The sequence below is a fragment of the Capra hircus genome, chromosome 10 (assembly GCF_001704415.2).
Source record: "Capra hircus breed San Clemente chromosome 10, ASM170441v1, whole genome shotgun sequence".
Lineage (NCBI taxonomy): Eukaryota > Metazoa > Chordata > Mammalia > Artiodactyla > Bovidae > Capra > Capra hircus.
The window spans coordinates 44,212,402-44,231,267 of NC_030817.1; the positions used below are offsets into that span (position 1 = coordinate 44,212,402).

The 18,866-nt window shown below is 40.8% G+C and overlaps 1 pseudogene; it reads left to right on the forward strand.

Annotated features, from left to right (window-relative positions):
• LOC102175407 lies at window positions 9,769–11,320 on the forward strand (annotated as a pseudogene).

Genomic DNA, 18,866 nt, shown 5'->3' on the forward strand with positions numbered 1-18,866 from the left:
TGCTCAAACTCATGTCCATCAAGTCGGTGATGCCATCCAGCCATCTCATCCTCTGTCGTCCCCTTCTCCTCCCGCCTTCAATCTTTCCCAGCATCAGAGTCTTAGGAGTCAGTTCTTCACATCAGGTGGCCAAAGAATTGGAACTTCAGCTTCAGCATCAGTCCTTCCAATGAATATTCAGGACTGATCTCCTTTAGGATGGACTGGTTGGATCTTCTTGCAGTCCAAGGGACTCTCAAGAGTCTTCTCTTACACCACAGTTCGAAAGCATCAATTCTTTGGCACTCAGCTTTCTTTAAAGTCCAACTCTCTCATCCATACATGACTACTGGAAAAACCATAGCTTTGACTAGATGGACCTTTGTTGGCAAAGTAATGTCTCTGCTTTTTAGTATGCTGTCTAGGTTGGTCATAGATTTTCTTCCAAGGAGCAAGCGTCTTTTAATTTCATGGCTGCAGTCACCATGATTTTGGAGCCCAAGAAAATAAAGTCTCTCACTGTTTGCATTGCTTCCCCATCTATTTGCCATGACGTGATGGGACCGGATGCCATGATCTTAATTTTTTGAATGTTGAGTTTTAAGTCAGCTTTTTCACTCTCCTCTTTCACTTTCATCAAGAGGCTTTTTAGTTCTTCTTTGCTTTCTGCCATAAGGGTGGTGTCATCTGCATATCTGAGGTTATTGATATTTCTCCCGGTAATCTTGATTCCAGCTTGTGCTTCATCCAGCCCAGCATTTCGTGTGATGTACTCTACATATAAGTTAAATAAGCAGGGTGACAATATACAGGCTTGATGTGCCCCTTTCCCAGTTTGGAACCAGTCTGTTGTTCCATGTCCAGTTCTAACTATTGCTTCCTGACCTACATACAGGTTTCTCAAGAGGCAGGTCAGGTGGTCTGGTATTCCCATCTGTTGAAGAATTTTTCACAGTTTATTGTGATCCACACAGTCAAAGGCTTTGGCATAGTCAATAAAGCAGAAATAGATGTTTTTCTGGAACTTTCTTGCTTTTTCTGTGTTACAGCAGATTTTTCAGTTTGATCTCTGGTTCCTCTGCCTTTTCTAAATCCAGCTTGAACATCTGGAAGTTCACAGTTCACGTACTGTTGAAGCCTGGCTTGAAGAATTTTGAGCATTACCTTGCTAAAGTGTGAGACGAGTGCAATTGTGCAGTAGTTTGAACATTCTTTGGTGCTGCCTTTCTTTGGGATTGGAATGAAAACTGACCTTTTCATTGGAAGGAAAACAGGCCTCAGGAGTCCTGTGGCCACTGCTGAGTTTTCCAAATTTGCTGGCATATTGAATGCAGGACTCTAACATCATCATCTTTTAGGGTTTGAAATAGCTCACCTGGAATTCCATCACCTTCACTAGCTTTGTGATGATGCTTCCTAAGGCCCACTTGACTTCATACTACAGGATGTCTGTTTCTAGGTGAGTGATCACACCATCGTGGTTATCTGGGTCATTAAGATCTTTTCATATAGTTCTTCTCTGTACTTGCTTCTAAATGCCCTTAAATACACATATTTTCTGCCAACTCGGTTCTTCAGACACCCTTCAGCCCAGCACTGAGGTCCAGGCAGGGCCACCGAGAGTAGAGAGGAGTCTTGGGGTCCTATGGTCAGGAAAGAGACCTAGGGAAATACTTATGTAAAGGTTTTTCAGCAATTTGCCCTCACTGAGTACATGTATGTGTTAGGGGGGAGCTTCTGAAACTTTTTCACTGGAGCATCATTGATTCTCAGTGGCCCTGAGTCCTGGTTTTATACCATATTAGTGGAAGCATTTTAAAACTCAGGGAATGTGCAGATTGAAACATTTGAGTCTCCACACCCCCTGAATAAACCTAGGCAGCTATGAGGGAATTTGTTGTTGCTGTGTTCTCAAAATAATGGGTATTTGAAACTTTTCCCCCACTTTTTAATTAGATTGGTTGTGTCATGTCATCACAGCTTTTTAAAAAAATGTCCTCTTCAGATTCATGTTTTATAACAAAGTAAAATAGAGTTTCATGTTCAAGATCAATGCGTTTAATATGTGCTACTCTTCTTTGAAAGTATTTAAAAATATATGTTGGCTGTTTCTGGACACAGGGGACCTGAATATGTATATAATTTCATAGTGATGATTATAATAATAATATACACAATACTAACTGTACATATAGTAACAACCAAAAGAGGTTAGTTATTGAATTAGCCCATATTTCTTTTAGAAAAAGTTTTAGAAACCTCAGTCTTGGTATTTGATTTATCTTGGCACCCTTAACTGTTGGTAAGGAATCATATACTCACTGCTAGAGACATATAGATTGGGATTTCTCGCTCTCTCTTTTTTTTTTTTTACTATGGTAGAGTAATATAAGGACAACTGAGTTTGACCAACAAACAAAAATTAGTGAGTAATTTCATAATAGGATTGAAAAGTTTGTCCTTACAGAGTGAAAAGAATTCAGATTTTACTCATTCTTTCCTGCAAACAGTACTTGATTTTAAAAAAGGTTTGAGCTCACTGCTAAAATAGAAGGTACCAGTTAATGTTTTTAAGTCAAGATATCATTTTAGCAGTTTTACATTGATGCTTATAAACAAAGTTACTTTAAAGCACTTTTCAAACATTTGCACTTCTGATGTCAGAATCAAACCAGATAATTCCCTAATTCTTCTTTAATCTAAAGCCAATAACTTCCCACCAGAGAGTAAACAGAACCATCCCTCTCAACCTCAGAGGTTGAGTGGACCCATTTCAAAGCATTTTCTTGCAAACTGATATTGTGTCCTATCACTTAGCCCAGGTGTTATGACAAAGAACGAATTCTGGGAGGAAAGTTTTAAAATGAGGAGTTCTGATCTTAGGTGCCTCCACAGTCTGTTACCTTCCAAGGTTGCAAGATAAAAAGTCAAACAAGACTCTAAAATTCTTAAAGAACCAGGCGTCTCTTTCTAACTGCACTGACTACATTTTGACTGTGACCAGCTGATCACAGACCATCTAAAGGAGAGGTTCACGACGGAGCTTTTCAGTTTTCATGCAGCTGCTATGACCTGGTGAACCACATCATTAAAAGCCATCATTTCCAATCTGTAACCACAGATTCTAAGCTATTCTGAACAACGAATGGATCATGGTGAATGTATCTTTTTTGGTTGTAATTTATTTAACTTTAATTAGTCAATAAAAATAATCATTGCTGAACATAATCACATGTTGAAACAAGTGTACTGTTATTACCTCCTGTTAATTTATACATAATGTTTAGAAGAAAAAATAACCAAAAACCAGTATTGTGGTAGAATTATATTCATATTTGTTGCTCCTCTATTCAAACTCTCATAGTTTGCTGGCTCCTTCTAAGTACTGAAAAAAGTCATTAACATGGATTGTTTTCTCTATCAGAAAACATGAAAAATGTGCAGCTAGTTACTAAAACTAGATATGTACAGACGTAAGTGCAATGAAGATTTGTTAGTTTATTGGCTTAGTTTAGGCAACTAAAAAGGACATGATGTTACAGGCTAAACAGAGAAGGAATTTTAAAAATTGGATTTGTGTGAATTTGGGCAAGTCTTTCAATCTCTCAGAAGCTCTGTGTCATCTGTAAAATGTGGATAGTACTACTTACCTCCTTTGGTTTTTCCATGTGAAATGAAAAGTCCTCTAAAAATTATATGATTCTTGATAAATCATAAGTGGTACTTTTATATTTCAAACCTTCATGGAACCAGAGCAACCCTGTTATTCTTTCAGCCTTATTCAGGGGCTGCTGAACTGAGTGAGAGGTATACAGCATCAACAGTGTCTCTCTGCTGATCTGTATGACAAGGGAGTTAACACTTCAGGCCACCAAAAAAATGGTCCCTTAGTCATGCTACAAATTTGCAGTAAAACTGCCCTCAAATCATGAAAAAAAAAATTCAAGGACCCACTGTTTTGACCTAGAGAACTTCTTTATAACCTTCCCCAGAAGAGTCTCTGTTCCTGACAGGCCCAGGCATGCACTGCTGATGACTTTTGTCATGAAAATAATATGAAGCAAAAAAAGAAATAAAAGTCCTCAGAGAAAATAGCCTTTCCCCTTTACCTGGACCATTCAGACTTTGCATAGGATGCTAACATATCCAGTTTTATAGCTGTTCACTGTAAGATTTAAAATAAGAAAGAAATTAACCTGTCTCCCTACTTTCCCCTCCAAACAATCTGTCATGATCAGCCTCAAAAATTGAGCTACCTGAACAGTGGTTGTTAAACTACTTTCTAAAAATCTAAAAAAATTAATTCTAAAATTGATAAAGTCTTGTGTCTAGCAACCTGGCTTGGTTAGTGTTCCAAATTCATTTGCCAAGAAGCCACATACACAATCACAGGATTACAAAAGGTCAACACTAGATAGAACCTTCACATAAAAACCATTCCAAGCTTCTCATTTTAAAGCCTAGAAAAGTGAACCCAGAGAAGTTTCACCTAACATCACAGCTTAAGTGTCCTAACTTTATGATCATGGTTTCCACCTTACTCATACATGTCCAAGAGAAGGATCTGGTCTTTGGAAAAAGACAGTAATTAACTTTGAAGATTTTTTTTCAACAGGCATTCCTTTTTAAAAAGCTGTATCTAGAGGAATTTGCCAATTTAAGCCTGCTACTGCTAAGTCACTTCAGTCGTGTCCGACTCTGTGTGACCCCATCGACGGCAGCCCACCAGGCTCCCCTATTTCTGGGATTCTCCAGGCAAGAACACTGGAGTGGGTTGCCATTTCCTTCTCCAATGCATGAAAGTGAAAAGTGAAAGGGAAGTCGCTCAGTCGTATCCGACTCTCAGTGACCCCATGGACTGCAGCCCACCACGCTCCTTCGTTCATAGGATTTTCCAGGCAAGAGTACTGGAGTGGGGTGCCATTGCCTTCTCCAATTTAAGCCTACTCAGGCATAGACCACTCCCCAACAAAGAATTTCTCAACAGTCATCACCTTCCAAGAGGTAGATAAATAAGCTGGCACAGCACTGCTTGTTACTCTAAAAATTGCCTCACCATTGGACAACCCTTCCTGCCCAAATTTTTTCGAGACATCAATGTAACTGCTGCCTGGTGCTTACCATCTATGTGTCATGGTCTCTTCTAGGCAATGGAACACATCATTTCATTATTTCACTTGAGCATCGTAGATGCTCAAATGGAAAAGTCCTTGTTGTTGTTTTTCAGTTGCTAAGTCATGTCTGACTCTTTGCAACCCCGTGGACTGCAGCATGCCAGGTTTCCCTGTCCTTCACAGTGTCCCAGAGTTTGATCAAGCTCATGTCCATTGATATCCTTCTTAAACATCATTTACTCTCTGTGGCCAATGTTTTTATCCTCTCTGCAAGCATAGTAAACACTGTGATGTACCCACTACATGGATTCCACATCAGGAAAGACTTTCTGCCCCTGGTGCTGGGAGTGCTGTCAGGATATAGCCTTCAGCTGTCAGACCCTTCAGGATTTGCCTTGTCTGCAGAGATTTGCTTCACCCAGGAAGCATCTCCTCATCCAGTGATGGATCAGTGTGAGTATAAAGGCTTGGACAATTCAGCCCAACTTGGAACTGCTGTAAAGGGCCATTCTAGTACCAGAGATCCCCGTGGCTCAGCCAGACCTGTCACTGGGCCTGCATCACAGACTTTCCTTTCTGCTATCCTGCTTCCTACTCCTGCAGACCTCCCAAAGGTATTGATAGTAAGGGCACCGTTTAATGACACCCTGCTAACTAAGCTCCATCTCAGAATTTGCTTCCCGAGGAACCTGCTGTAGAGTTGCCAGGTGAAATGCAGGTTGCCCAGCTAACCGTTAATTTCAGATAAATAACAAAAATTTTAAAATATAAATATGCCCCAGATATGGCAGGGGATATACTTATACTATGGGTCAGGAAGATTCCCTGGAGAAGGAAATGGCAACCCACTCCACTACTCTTGCCTAGAAAATCCCATGGACAGAGGAGCCTGGTGCAGGCTACTGTCCATGGGGTCGTAAAGAGTCAGACATGACTGAGCGACTTCACTTTCATTTTCTTTCTTTCTATACTTATACTAGGGGCTTCCCAGATGGCTCAGTGGGTAAAGAATCTGCCTGTAATGCAGGGAAAAAGGAGAGTGAAAAAGTTGGCTTAAAGCTCAACATTCAGAAAACTAAGGTCATGGCATTTGGTCCCATCACTTCATGGGAAATAGATGAGGAAATAGTGGAAACAGTGGCTGACTTGATATTCTTGGGCTACAAAATCACTGTGGATGATGATTGCAGCCATGAAATTAAAAGACGCTTGCTCCTTGGAAGGAAAGTCCAACCTAGACAGCATATTAAAAAGCAGAGACATTACTTTGCCAACAAAGGTCCATCTAGTCAAGGCTATGGTTTTTCCAGTGGTCATGTATGGATGTGAGAGTTGGACTATAAAGAAAGCTGAGCACCGAGGAATTGATGCTTTTAAACTGTGGTGTAAGAGAAGACTCTTGAGAGTCCCTTGGACTGCAAGGAAATCCAACCAGTCCATCCTAAAGGAGATCAGTCCTGGGTGTTCATTGGAAGGACTGATGTTGAGGCTGAAACTCCAATACTTTGGCCACCTGATGTGAAGAGCTGATTCATTGGAAAAGACCCTGATGATGGGAAAGATTGAGGGCAAGAGGAGAAGGGGACAACAGAGGATGAGATGGTTGGATGGCATCATCGACTCGATGGACATGGGTTTGGGTGGACTCCAGGAGTTGGTGATGGACAGGGAGACTTGGCGTGCTGTGGTTCATGGGGTCGCAAAGAGTCGGACACAACTGAGTGACTGAACTGAACTGAACTGAATGCAGGACACGTGGGTTCAATCCCTGAGTCAGGAAGATCCCCTGGAAAATGAAATGGCAACCTACTCCAGTATTCTTGCCTGAGAAATCCCATGGACAGTCCATGGTTACAGTCCAAAGGGTTGCAAAGAATCAGACATGACTGAGTGACCAAGCACATATTTACACTAAAAGTTTTATTTATCCAAAATTCATAATTTAACTGGGAGTTCTGTATTTATATTTGCTAAATCTGGCACCCCTAGATCTGAAGTGGTCCCAGAAAGAAACTGCTGATGCAGCTTTGAAGCTGAATCATCCACCACCCTGTTTGTAACAGGGACCTCATGGCTGATGGTGACTGAGCAAAAATGGCCAGTGAGATGAGTTGGTCCAATCATTAAAGCTTTCATTGGTGGGAAACTGGAATGATGTGGCAGTGGAAAAGGAATGCATCAGCTAGTGTTACGTATCAGGTGTTAGAGATCATGAAGAAACAGGGAACCAAAGGATCATGAAATCAGGTGGCTCTTGCTAAGGAAAAAAGATAATAAACAGGTGAGAGCAATTGCCAACTGAAAGTTACGTGGAAAGCCCAGGGCCTCCTTAACAGCATGCAAAGAGGCTCTTGACTTCTGCAGTGGAAGGCAGAGAAAGCTGAAGACCAGACCACGGACTTGAAGTTCAGCTCCAAAGAAGCTTTTTGCCAAGCTTCAAAGAAAATTAAACTCCCAACAAAAGAAGGTTGCCACACCAAGGTGAGGACCTGGCCAAGAAAAGGTTGGGACTCTGCCATCTGGGATGGGGCTATCTGGGTCGGCCGTTTCCAAATTGCCGTTTGTGGTCATTTAGAAATAATGGGGAAATTCAAGGATGCATTAGATCAAGTTTCTTGGCAAATTTATTTTCTGTAAAAGGCTTGATAATAAATATTTTAGGTTCTGTGGGCCACACCATCTCTGTTGCAACTCCTGAATTCTGCTGCTGTGGCTAAAAAACTCACAAACAATAGGTCAATGAGTGAGCATGGCTGATTCCAATACAGCTTGGTTTATGGATGCTGACATTTGAATTTTATCATTTTATGTGTCACAAAATGGTCTTAACTACTCTTTTTAAAGATGACTTTTAAAAATAAATCTATTTTTGTCTGTGCTGGGTCTTCATTGCTGTGCATGGGCTTTCTCTAGTTGTGGTGAGAGGGAGCTCCTCCTCCTCACAGTGCACAGGCTTCATATTGCCATGGTTTCTCTTGTTGTGGAGCACGGGCTCTACCTAGGCCCATGGGCTTCAGTAGCTGTGGTTCACAGGCTTAGCTGCCCCGTGAAGTGTGGAATTTTTCTGGGCCGGGGATTCTTTACCATTGGACCACCAGAGAAGTCCTGGTTTTAACTATTTAAAAATGTAAAAACCATTCTTAGGTTGTAGACTGCACAAAAAAGGTGTGGGCTGGATTTGACCTACACCTAATTTCAGGTTGCTGAAACCTGATATAATTTCATGATTTATAATAAATATATATTGGTCTTTGTCTACTTTCTGGCATAGAGCTCCTAGACCTCAAAATTTCCTGTGATGAGCGCCATTAAAGTGTCTTCTGTTGTTAATGAAGTGACTTTTGGAAAGTCCCTAGGTAACGTAAACACAGGGACTACTTACCAGTATAGCCAGCCATGATTAGGATTGGAACTTTCAGTCCCACTGCAACCTCCAGGGAGGGGAGCGGAGCTGGAGGTTGAATCAATCACCAGTGGCAAATGATTCAATCAATCATGCCTATAAGATGAAGTCTCCATAAAAATCCAAAAGGACACGGTTTGGAGAACTTATAGGTGAACATGTGGAGATGTGGGGGGCGGGGGGGGGGCATGAAAGCTCCAAGTCCTTTTGGTATGCCTTGCCCTATGCATCTCTTCCATCTGGCTATTCCTGAGTTTTATCATTTTTTAGTGGTAACCTAGTAAGGAAAACGTTCCTCTGAATTCTGTGAGATGCTGTTGCAAATTAATCTCAACCAAGGAGGAACTCGCTGGAACTTCAGAAGCACAGGAAACTGCATGGACTTGGGTTTGGCGTCTGAAGCAGGGGCACCTGTGCAGGACCGCGCCCTTAGCCTGTGGGCTCTTGTGCTATCTCCAGGGAGATGATGTCAGAACTGAGTAGAATTCTAAGACACCAACGAATATCCAAGAATTTTGTAGTGCGAGAAAACTCCCACACATCTGGTGTCAGAAGTTGTAGTGTGAAAGTAGAAGAAAAGCTAGAAACCTGAATTTTCCCTTATTCACCTGGGTTAGGTCATGCTATCCCGAATGGTAATTTTTCTTTCTTACATATACGTAGATCCCTTTTATAGGATCCCTGTTATATATAACAGTACATAGATACTGTTATATTCTTTTCCCATGTAGGTCATTACAGAGTATTGAGTAGAGTGCTACCATAGTAAGTCCTTATTATTTATCTATGTTCAAATGGTACTTGTATTTAAGAACATTTTATTGCTAGAGGATGGAGGTCATTGTGTCAACTTAAGAACTGTTGCACAAACAGCGTAAAATACTTCATCTTCTCCAAATGAATACCATGGTGGTTGGCAACATCAGTGTCATCAGAGTTCGCTTGAGTGCTGACTGTGAGACGTGTACCAAATGCTTCACATATCTGATATAATTCTCACAGAAAGTCCATAAGGTATAAATATTATCCACCTTTTCCAGATTAAAAGATATTAAGAAATTCACTCTCAGTTTGTAAATGGTGAAATTAAGATTCAAATTTAAGAAGTCAGATACCAGAGCCCACACTGTGAGTAACTGCTCTTTCCTGCCTCTCAGAAAGAAACCCAGAGGTGTGGTAGTGAAGTGGTAGCCAGATTGCTGTAGGATTCCTCACTGCTTCAGTTTCTTTGTCGGGCTTTCTAGCAGCAGCCTAGCAGAAAGGCAAGCAAAGATGTCTGAATATATTCGGGTAACCAAAGATGAAAATGACGAGCCCATTGGAATACCATCATAAAATGATGGGACAATGCAGCCCAGCTTCTAGGGGCACGTGGTCTGCCCTACAGGAAGCCAGTGCCTCAGTATATGAGAGGTGTTCTGCATGCCCCTAAGGCTGGCTGAGGGAATCTGGTGTATGATGTCAACTACCACAACAAGAACAAAAGAAAAATGGATGCTCCGTCAGCAGTGACCACGAGAAAAGTAGTCCAGAAATAGTGTTGGGTCTCCCATGGGAAACAGCAGGATCTAAAAGAGTATTTTAGTACCCTTGGAGAGGTTCTTAGGGTTCAGGTCAAGAAAGATACTAAAACTGGTCATTCCGGGACTTCCTTGGTGGCCCAGTGGCTAAGACTCTGCACTCCCAATACAGAGGGCCTGGGTTCGATCCCTGTTCAGGGAATTATTAACAGATCCCACATGCCACAACTAAAAGTTCACATGCCACAACTAATAACACCCGACACAGCCAAATAAATGCATATTCTAAAAACTGGTCGTTTGAAAGGATTTGACTTGGTTCATTTTACAGAATATGAAACCCAGGTGAAAGTCATGTCACAGCAACATGTGATAGATGGACAACAGTGTGACTGTAAACTTCCAAATTCTAAGCAAAGCCCAGAGGAGCCTTTGGGAAGCAGAAAGGTGTTTACTGGGTGCTGTACAGAGGACATGACTGCTGATGAGCTGCAGCCGTTCTTTTCCCAGTACGGGAAGTGGTAGATGTCTTCAATCCCATGCTGTTCAGGGCTTTTGCCTTTGTTCCATTTGCAGATGATCAGGTTGCCCAGTCTCTCTGTGGAGAGGACGTGACCATTAAAGGAACTGGCATACGTATATCCAAGGCTGAACCTAAACACAATAGCAACAGCAGTGGAAGATGTGGTGGTGATCCAGGCTTTGGGAGTCAGGGTGGATTTGGTAGATGAGCCGTAGAGAGGGCGGAGCTGGTTTGGGAAATAGGGTGAAGTTGCTCAGTCATGTCTGACTCTTTGCGACCCCATAGACTGTAGCCTACCAGGCTTCTCTGTCCATGGGATTCTCCAGGCAAGGATACTGGCGTGGGTTACCATTTCCTTCTCCAGGGGATCTCCTGACCCAGGGATCGAACCCAGGTCTCCCACATTGGAGGCAGATCGTTTAACCTCTGAGCCACCAGGGAGTAATATGGGCAGACGGAGGAATGTTGGTGCTTTTTGCATTAGTCCAGCAATGATGGCTGCAGCTCTGCGCAGCAGCTGGGGTATGATGGGCATGTTAGCCAGTCACCAGAACCAGCCAGGCCTCTCAGGTCATAACCAAAGCCAAGGCAGCATGCACAGGGAGCCAAGTCAGGCTTTTGGTACTGGAAATAACTCTTAGAGTGGTTCTAATTCAGGTGCAGCAATTGGTTGTAGATCAGCATCAAATGCAGGGTCAGGCAGTGTTTTAACGTAGGCTTTGGCCCAAGCATGGATTCTGAATCTTCTGGCTAGGGACTGTTGACATTGGGTTATGGTTAGTTTGTATAAACTGATGGTAATTCAAATTTTTCTAAACGCATGGTAAGTATATTGTCAAATACGTATTTAAGAATTTTTATTTTTTTAATATGAATTTATTTATTTTAATTGAAGGTTAATCACTTTACAATATTGTATTAGTTTTGCCATACATCAACATGAATCCACCACTGGTATACACTTGTTCCCCATCCTGAACCCCCTCCCTCCCCTGTACCATCCCTCTGGGTCATCCCAGTGCACCAGCCCCAAGCATCCAGTTTCATACATCGAACCTAGACTGGCAATTTGTTTCATATATGATATTATACAAGTTTCAGTGCCATTCTTCTAAATCATCCCACCCTCTCCCTCTCCCACAGAGTCCAAAAGACTGTTCTATACATCTGTGTCTCTTTTGCTGTCTCATATACAGGGTTATCGTTACCATCTTTCTAAATTCCATATATATGCGTTAGTATACTGTATTGGTGTTTTTCTTTCTGGCTTACTTCACTCTGTATAATAGGCTCCAGTTTCATCCACCTCATTAGAACTGATTCAAATGTATTCTTTTTAACGGCTGAGTAATACTCCATTGTGTATATGTACCACAGCTTTCTAAAATTGGCTTGTTCAGTGTGGAGTATATTCAGCAGTATATCTGGCATTTTTCTTTAGAAAAAGAGCTAAATTTTTTAAGTTTTGTTACGTAAAGGGTTGAAGTATTGAGTGTTTGAAAGTGAACTGCTATTAACCTTATTGATAAACCAACACACTACAATTGATATCAAAATGTTTCTCCTGCAATATTTTATCCATGGACTTGTGAAGTGAATTCTTTGCATGCTCAAAATGGAAACGACTGACTAGAACTATGTTTTTCTTGTTTTCATTCAAACCCCACCATATCAAGTTTTTTCCTTGGGAAATCTCTTTGGAGAGCATGGTGTCACAGTGCTTGGTTCTTTTGTTTTTGCTTTTCTAACACTTGTCTCCTTCATGTACAAAAGTACAATACAAAGCCTTCATTTGATCTTTGCAGTTCATCTCATTTCAAATGTTTATGGAAGAAGCACTTTGGTGAAAGTAGTGCTGTAAATAATTCTACCATAGGAATACTTCTGTCTACATGCTTTCTCATTCAAGAATTCTTATCACGCTGCACAAGCTGCATCTTTGATAATACGTGTCTCATTTTTATACACTACTCTTTATTTCATGGACTTGTATCAATGCTGTGAATGCAAGGCTGTGGAACCACAGGCCTTTTAAAACCTCTGAAACCTTGTGTGGGATTGATGATGGTGCCAGTATGAGCGAGGAAAGGAAAGAGCATGTGCAGAGATTTGGTGGTGCATAACGGATATTTTTTAACTTGGCAAGATGTGTCTCTCAGCCCTGTGGCTTTGGTAAGAGTGTGCTGAGAGCAGTGATAGCAAATAGCATACAAATGTTTTTTGCATTCAAAGGACATCTGCATCTGTTGGAAGACTTTTAGGTTTGTTCTTAGTTAACCTACGTTAGCTGAATGTGTTAAGTGAAACGATGTTTGTATTTTCCCTTTTTGTCAACTACTGTGAATGCTGTATGGTGTGTGTCCTCTTCTGTCACAGATCTGTACGTGTGGTAATGTGAACTGAAGCTGAGGGGCTGAGAACATGTACTGAGCTTATGGTGTGCTTTGCAGGAGTACTTGGAAGCAGAGTTCACTAGTGACCTCACGGTGTCTCCAAGTAAGGTGGAAGTTCAGATATCTGTGGCTTACCATAAGAGTGCTGTGTGCTGCAGCTCTGTCTCCTGTGCTTGGATGCTTTTTTACAAGAGTTGTCAATGTTGGAAATTCTTAAATAAAACTGATTTAAGTGATAATATGTATTTGGTTTGCAGCCCTGAATGCAAAAAACTCAAAGCAGTTAATTCTCCTTTTTTGACCCTTTTGAGATGAAATTTTCATGAAGTTTCTTGGCAATAGTTTATTTTGCTTCAAATAAACTTATTTGAAAAGTTGTCTGAAGTCAAATGGATTTCTCACTTGTCATACATAGACAGCTGATACCCAGAGTCAACTGCTATTTGTTCTTGCATTGCCCAAAATGAAAAGTTTTTGTTTTGCTTTTTCAAATCTAGTTTTTAATGTCTAGGTGACTGCAGCTAAAATGCTAAGCAGTACCCTCCAGCTTTTTCTTAGTGCCTCTGTGCATATGGGTGATGTTCTATTTGCATGGCCTTATATACATCTCCTTTGAGAAATCATGACTTCTAAAAATATTCATATTTGAAGGAGTGGGCAAAACAATGTTAATTATTTTAAAATGCTTCATAGCAAAGCTTGTCAATTGAAATGCAAGGAATATCAGCACCTTTCTAGTTGGGGATTGATTGCAATAAGGATAAAGTAGAAGAAACCACAAATAATCTTGTGCCTGAAATCTGTCAAGAAACCTGATAGCTTTAAGAACTAGCAAAGTGGGTTGTCTATCTGTGGAAGTTTTAAGCGAAATGGTCTTTGTCTTCCAAAAGTGAGGATATAAAGTTTAATTGATAAAGGTCTAAACATGTTAGTTGCTCAGTTGTGTCTGACTCTTTGCAACCCTGTGGGCTATATAGAGCCTTCCAGCTTCCTCTGTCCAAGGAATTCTCCAGGCAAGAATACTGGAGTGGATTGCCATTCCCTTCTCCATAGGATCTTCCCAACCCAGGGATCCAACACAGGCCTCCTGCATTGCAGGCAGATTCCTTTACTGTCTGACCCAATGGAAAAGCGAACAATATTGATAAAATAGCTTACAAAACTCAGACACTGGAGATGCATTGTTAAGTATGTAAAAGCAGTAATATATTGCTTCTCTATTGTACTAAAATTGTAACTAACTTCTGTGAGAGTCGAGCTCCTTTTCTAATGGAAGAATGACAGTTTTGTGCTGATAATTTACTTAATGCCCTTATCTAATTAGATTATGATAAATAAATTTGTCATTTTACAGGTTACATGTTAAAATTTTTTAAATGAAGCCATCCTTCAGACTTATGGTCACCACATCATTTTATTCAGTTTCCTCAGTAAAAGTATCTTGCCTTGATTTAATTTTTTTCTGCATCTAAACTGCATGATTTCCAAACCTTGTACTACGTGATTTTTGCATTTTAGCACTTGCACTATTATCCAGCAGAAGTAAAATGGTAACACTTAAAATGATATTCAGGGACCTCCAAAGACTAAACAGACAAAACTTCAAAGAGCTCAGGGTAAGTTAACTTTGTCAAGGTCATGGTTTTAATCCCTTATTAACACTTGCATAAATCTGGTTACCAGTCTTAGAAAGATTTGAATGTTGAGAACAACCATCTATTAGCAAGTTTATGGTATGACATAGCTATGCGTAGTTAATTATACATTACAAAAAAATTGTTTTGAAGTTTAAAGTAAACTATTTGGCGAAGATTTGTTTTTAAAGTGTATTTGGTTATCTAAATGCATTCATTCCAAAATTCTTTTCTGAACCAGTTGAATAAAAATTTTTGTTGCCACCACAAAAAAAAAAAAAAAAAGAAAGAAAAGCCTAGGATCCCTCCATTCTTTCTAGCTCCTTTGATCCTTCCAGTACAGTAGAAAGGCTAAAGGCACAGCTACATGACAGCGGTTTCCTGTCTTATTTGGTGAGCCTCATTCCTAAGAGTCTGGAGATGAAATAAATACCGGCAACCTGCTTCATTTGGCAGAAGAGGTAGCCATCTTTCTGTTTGATTTCTTTCTCTTTACCCTACCCCTCTTTTGCTCTAGATGTACTCTGGCTAATGTTAACACAGGCCCTCCACCTTCCCTCTGGTTCCTATTAAAGGTACCGAGTCCAAACTCAATCTCTACACCACACAGTTGCCAGGCCAACAAATCCAAGCAAGGTGTGGAGGCATGGAATACGACTTTAGTAAGAAAGCTGGCTGACCGAGAAGATGGCAGACTAGTGTCTCAAAATACCCATTTATCAGGGTCAGGATGCCAGGCTCTTTTGTAGAACAGAGATGGAGGTAGGAGGCAGTGAGGAAATAAAGTAAAAAGGCAGAATGCAGAGGGACAGGCAGTGAAGAAGCAAAGCAAAAAGGGGCAGGCAGACTTGCAAAACAGCTCTAGGAACTGCCAACTTCTGAAAGGAATGTGTTAATCTCTTCTCTCCTGTAGGTGATCACAGATGTGCAGGGTCAGATTATCTCCCTGTGAGCTGAGCAAAGACAATTTAGTCCAGCAGTCAGGTAGAAGGGCCGGGTTTTCTGAGGCACTGCATTCTATATGATTATAATTACAACAGCACCAAAAAGCAAGTCAAAAACAGTTCCAATATGGAATCAGAATTGGATCTTCTCTGCAGCTTTAGCATGGTATATCATGTCCGTCTTTTACTTTTAATCCGTGAGTTAGGAAGATACTCTAGAAAAGGAAATGACAACCTGCTCCAGTATTCTTGCCTGGAAAATTCCATTCACAGAGGATGCTGGTGTGCTACAGTCCATGGGGTCGCCAAAGAGTTGGACATGGGAACATGTGTACTCAGTACAGGACATCATACTGAAATTTTTTTTTGTAGGCAGCATGTATTTAAGTTGTGGTTTTCCCCCAGTCTACTATGCCCTCAGAATTGAGGTACTTAAACGAGGGACTTGTAAACTATAGCTTGGCAGACAGCCTGTATTTGTAAATAATAATTTATTGAAACATAACCACATCCATTTCTTTGTTTTGACTGTGGCTACTTTTATGCTACAGCGAAACAGTTATGTAGTTGCAGCAAAGACTTCATAACTGGCAAAGGTAAACTATTCACCTTCTAGCCCTTTAAGAAAAGGTTTGCTGATCTTTGGTTTACACCATTTACATCTAATGTGAGAAGGCAATGGCAACCCACTCCAGTACCCTTGCCTGGAACATCCCATGGGCGCAGTCCATGGCGTCGCTAAGAGTCGGACACGACTGAGTGACTTCACTTCCACTTTTCAGTTTCATGCATTAGAGAAGGAAATGGCAACCCATTCCAGTTTTCTTGCCTGGAGAATCCCAGGGACGGGGGAGCCTGGTGGGCTGCCATCTATGGGGTCACACAGAGTTGGACACAACTGAAGCGACTTCGCAGCAGCAGCAGCAGCAGCAGCATTGATCAATAAGGCTGGTTTACATCTACCTTCTTGCTGTTGTCTAATGTGTCCTTTCTTCCCCTTTCTCACTTGCTGCTGTCTTATGGACAAGTGAAAACTTTTTATAGCTTCACCTTATTTCCTTTATTTACTTAGTAGTTATTAGTTCTTTTTGTGTTATTTTACTTTATACTGTGAATCTTTATCACAGTCTACCTTCAACAACACACTATTTTATACTCAGTGTAAGAACTTTGACAACATACTTTCATTCCCCTTTCCTGGCCTTTTTGATATTGTCATGTATTTCACCAGGACATATGTTATAAAACCAGAAATGTTTGTATTGTATTATTTTTGTTTGAAGCAAGGTGATTCTCTTTTAAAGAGAGCTAAATAGTGAGATATAAGTTTTATATAATTTCCCAATGTAGTTTTCACTACTGGTGCTCTTTTCTCTTTGTGTAGAACCAGACCTCCTTGTGGTACCATTTTCTTTTGGCTTCATGGACTGACTTCCTTTACTTTTCTTTCAAATTTCTTTTATATGGATCTACTGGTAACAAATTCTTTGACCTTTTGCATAGTTAAGAGACTTCATTTCATGTTTAGGGAGAGCTGGCAATCAGTTCTTTGTTGGTTGGATTTTTTCCCTCCAGTTTTATGGAGATATGATTGGTATATAACCTTAGTTTTAGCTGTTGTCTACTTAAATGGTCAGAACCTAAAGGTTGAGAGTAAAGTTTTATTTGGTGGGAATTTTTAGGACTCAAACCCAGGAGATAGCATCTCAAGTGACCCTGAGAGAACTGTTCCAAGGAGGAAGGGGGAGGAGTCAGGTTATATAGGAGTTTGCAACAAAGGGCAGGTAGTCTGAACATCAAAATATTATTGTTAATTAAGGAAAATGGTATATCTCAAGTTAAGAAATTTAGCATTGTTCAGTGTATGGGAATCAAGATTGCCAGGAGAAATATTAATAACCTCAGATATGCAGATGATACCACCTTTATGGCAGAAAGCAAAGAACTAAAGAGCCACTTGATGAAACAGGAAAGTGAAAAAGTTGGCTTAAAACTCAACATTCAGAAAACTAAGATCATGGCATCCAGTCCCATCACTTCATGGCAAATATATGGGGAAGCAATGGAAACAGTGACAGACTATTTTGGGGGGCTCTAAAATCACTGCAGATGGTGACTGTGTTGTAGCCACTCATTCCGGGAAACAAACTCACTCAGAAGGACAATGCAGATAGTGGAGTGCAGTTTATTACACCGGCGGGCCCAAGGCAGAGTCTCCTCTTAGCCAAGGACCCCGACCAGTTTTTGTGAAAACCTTACATACCCTAAGTGTACGTGCCCAAACCCACCTCCCCAAATTCTCTGAAACTAGTCTGAACAAAAGAAAAGAAAGATACAAAGTTAACCCATGATTTGTATGCCTTAAACCCGTGATTCGTATGCCTTAGGCCTAGGTAGTTAACAATGGAAACAATTATCAATAGGCCTGTGGTCATACCCCAATGAGCATAATAAAATTTATGATTCTATTTGGTTATACAGATAATTAGAGTATTAGGTGACAGAGAATCTAGGTACGAGCCCTGGGGCTCTTCCATCCAGGGGGTCCAGTTTTCCAGTTGGTATGTCCTTTCCATAGGTAGTAGGCATATAGCCCAAATACCACAGTCTGGCCCAAGATGGAGTCCTGCTTTCAAGATGGAGCCTGTTGGTCTGTTTCCTCCTTCAACTGCAGCCATGAAATTAAAAGACATGAAAGAAAAGTTATGACCAACCTAGACAGCATATTAAAAAGCAGAGACATTACTTTGCCAACAAAGGTCCATCTAGTTAAAGCTCTGGTTTTTCCAGTAGTGATGTATGGATGTGAATGCTGGACTATAAAGAAAGCTGAGTGCAGAAGAATTGATACTTTGGAACAGTGTAGCTGGAGAAGACTCTTGAGAGTCCCTTGGACTGCAAGGAAATCCAACCAGTCCATCCTAAAGGAGATCAGTCCTGAATATTCATTGGAAGGACTGATACTGAAGCTGAAACTCCAATACTTTGGCCACCTGATGCGAAGACCCTGATGCTGGGAAAGATTGAAGGTGGGAGGAGAAGGGGATGACAGAGGATGAGATGGTTGGATGGCATCACCAAATCAATGGACATGAGTTTGAATAAACTCCGGGAGTTGGTGGTGGACAGGGAAACCTGGCATGCTGCAGTCCATGGGGTCACAAAGAGTCAGACAGGACTAAGCAACTGAACTGATAATAAAAACAGCAATTCAAAGCAGTCAAAGAAACAGTTACAATATGGAATCAGAATTAGCAACATTAGTATGATATATCTTCTCTGCAACATTAGCATGATATCTTTTTCTATCCTTTTACTTTTAATCTGTGTGTATCATATTAAAATATTTTTCTGTA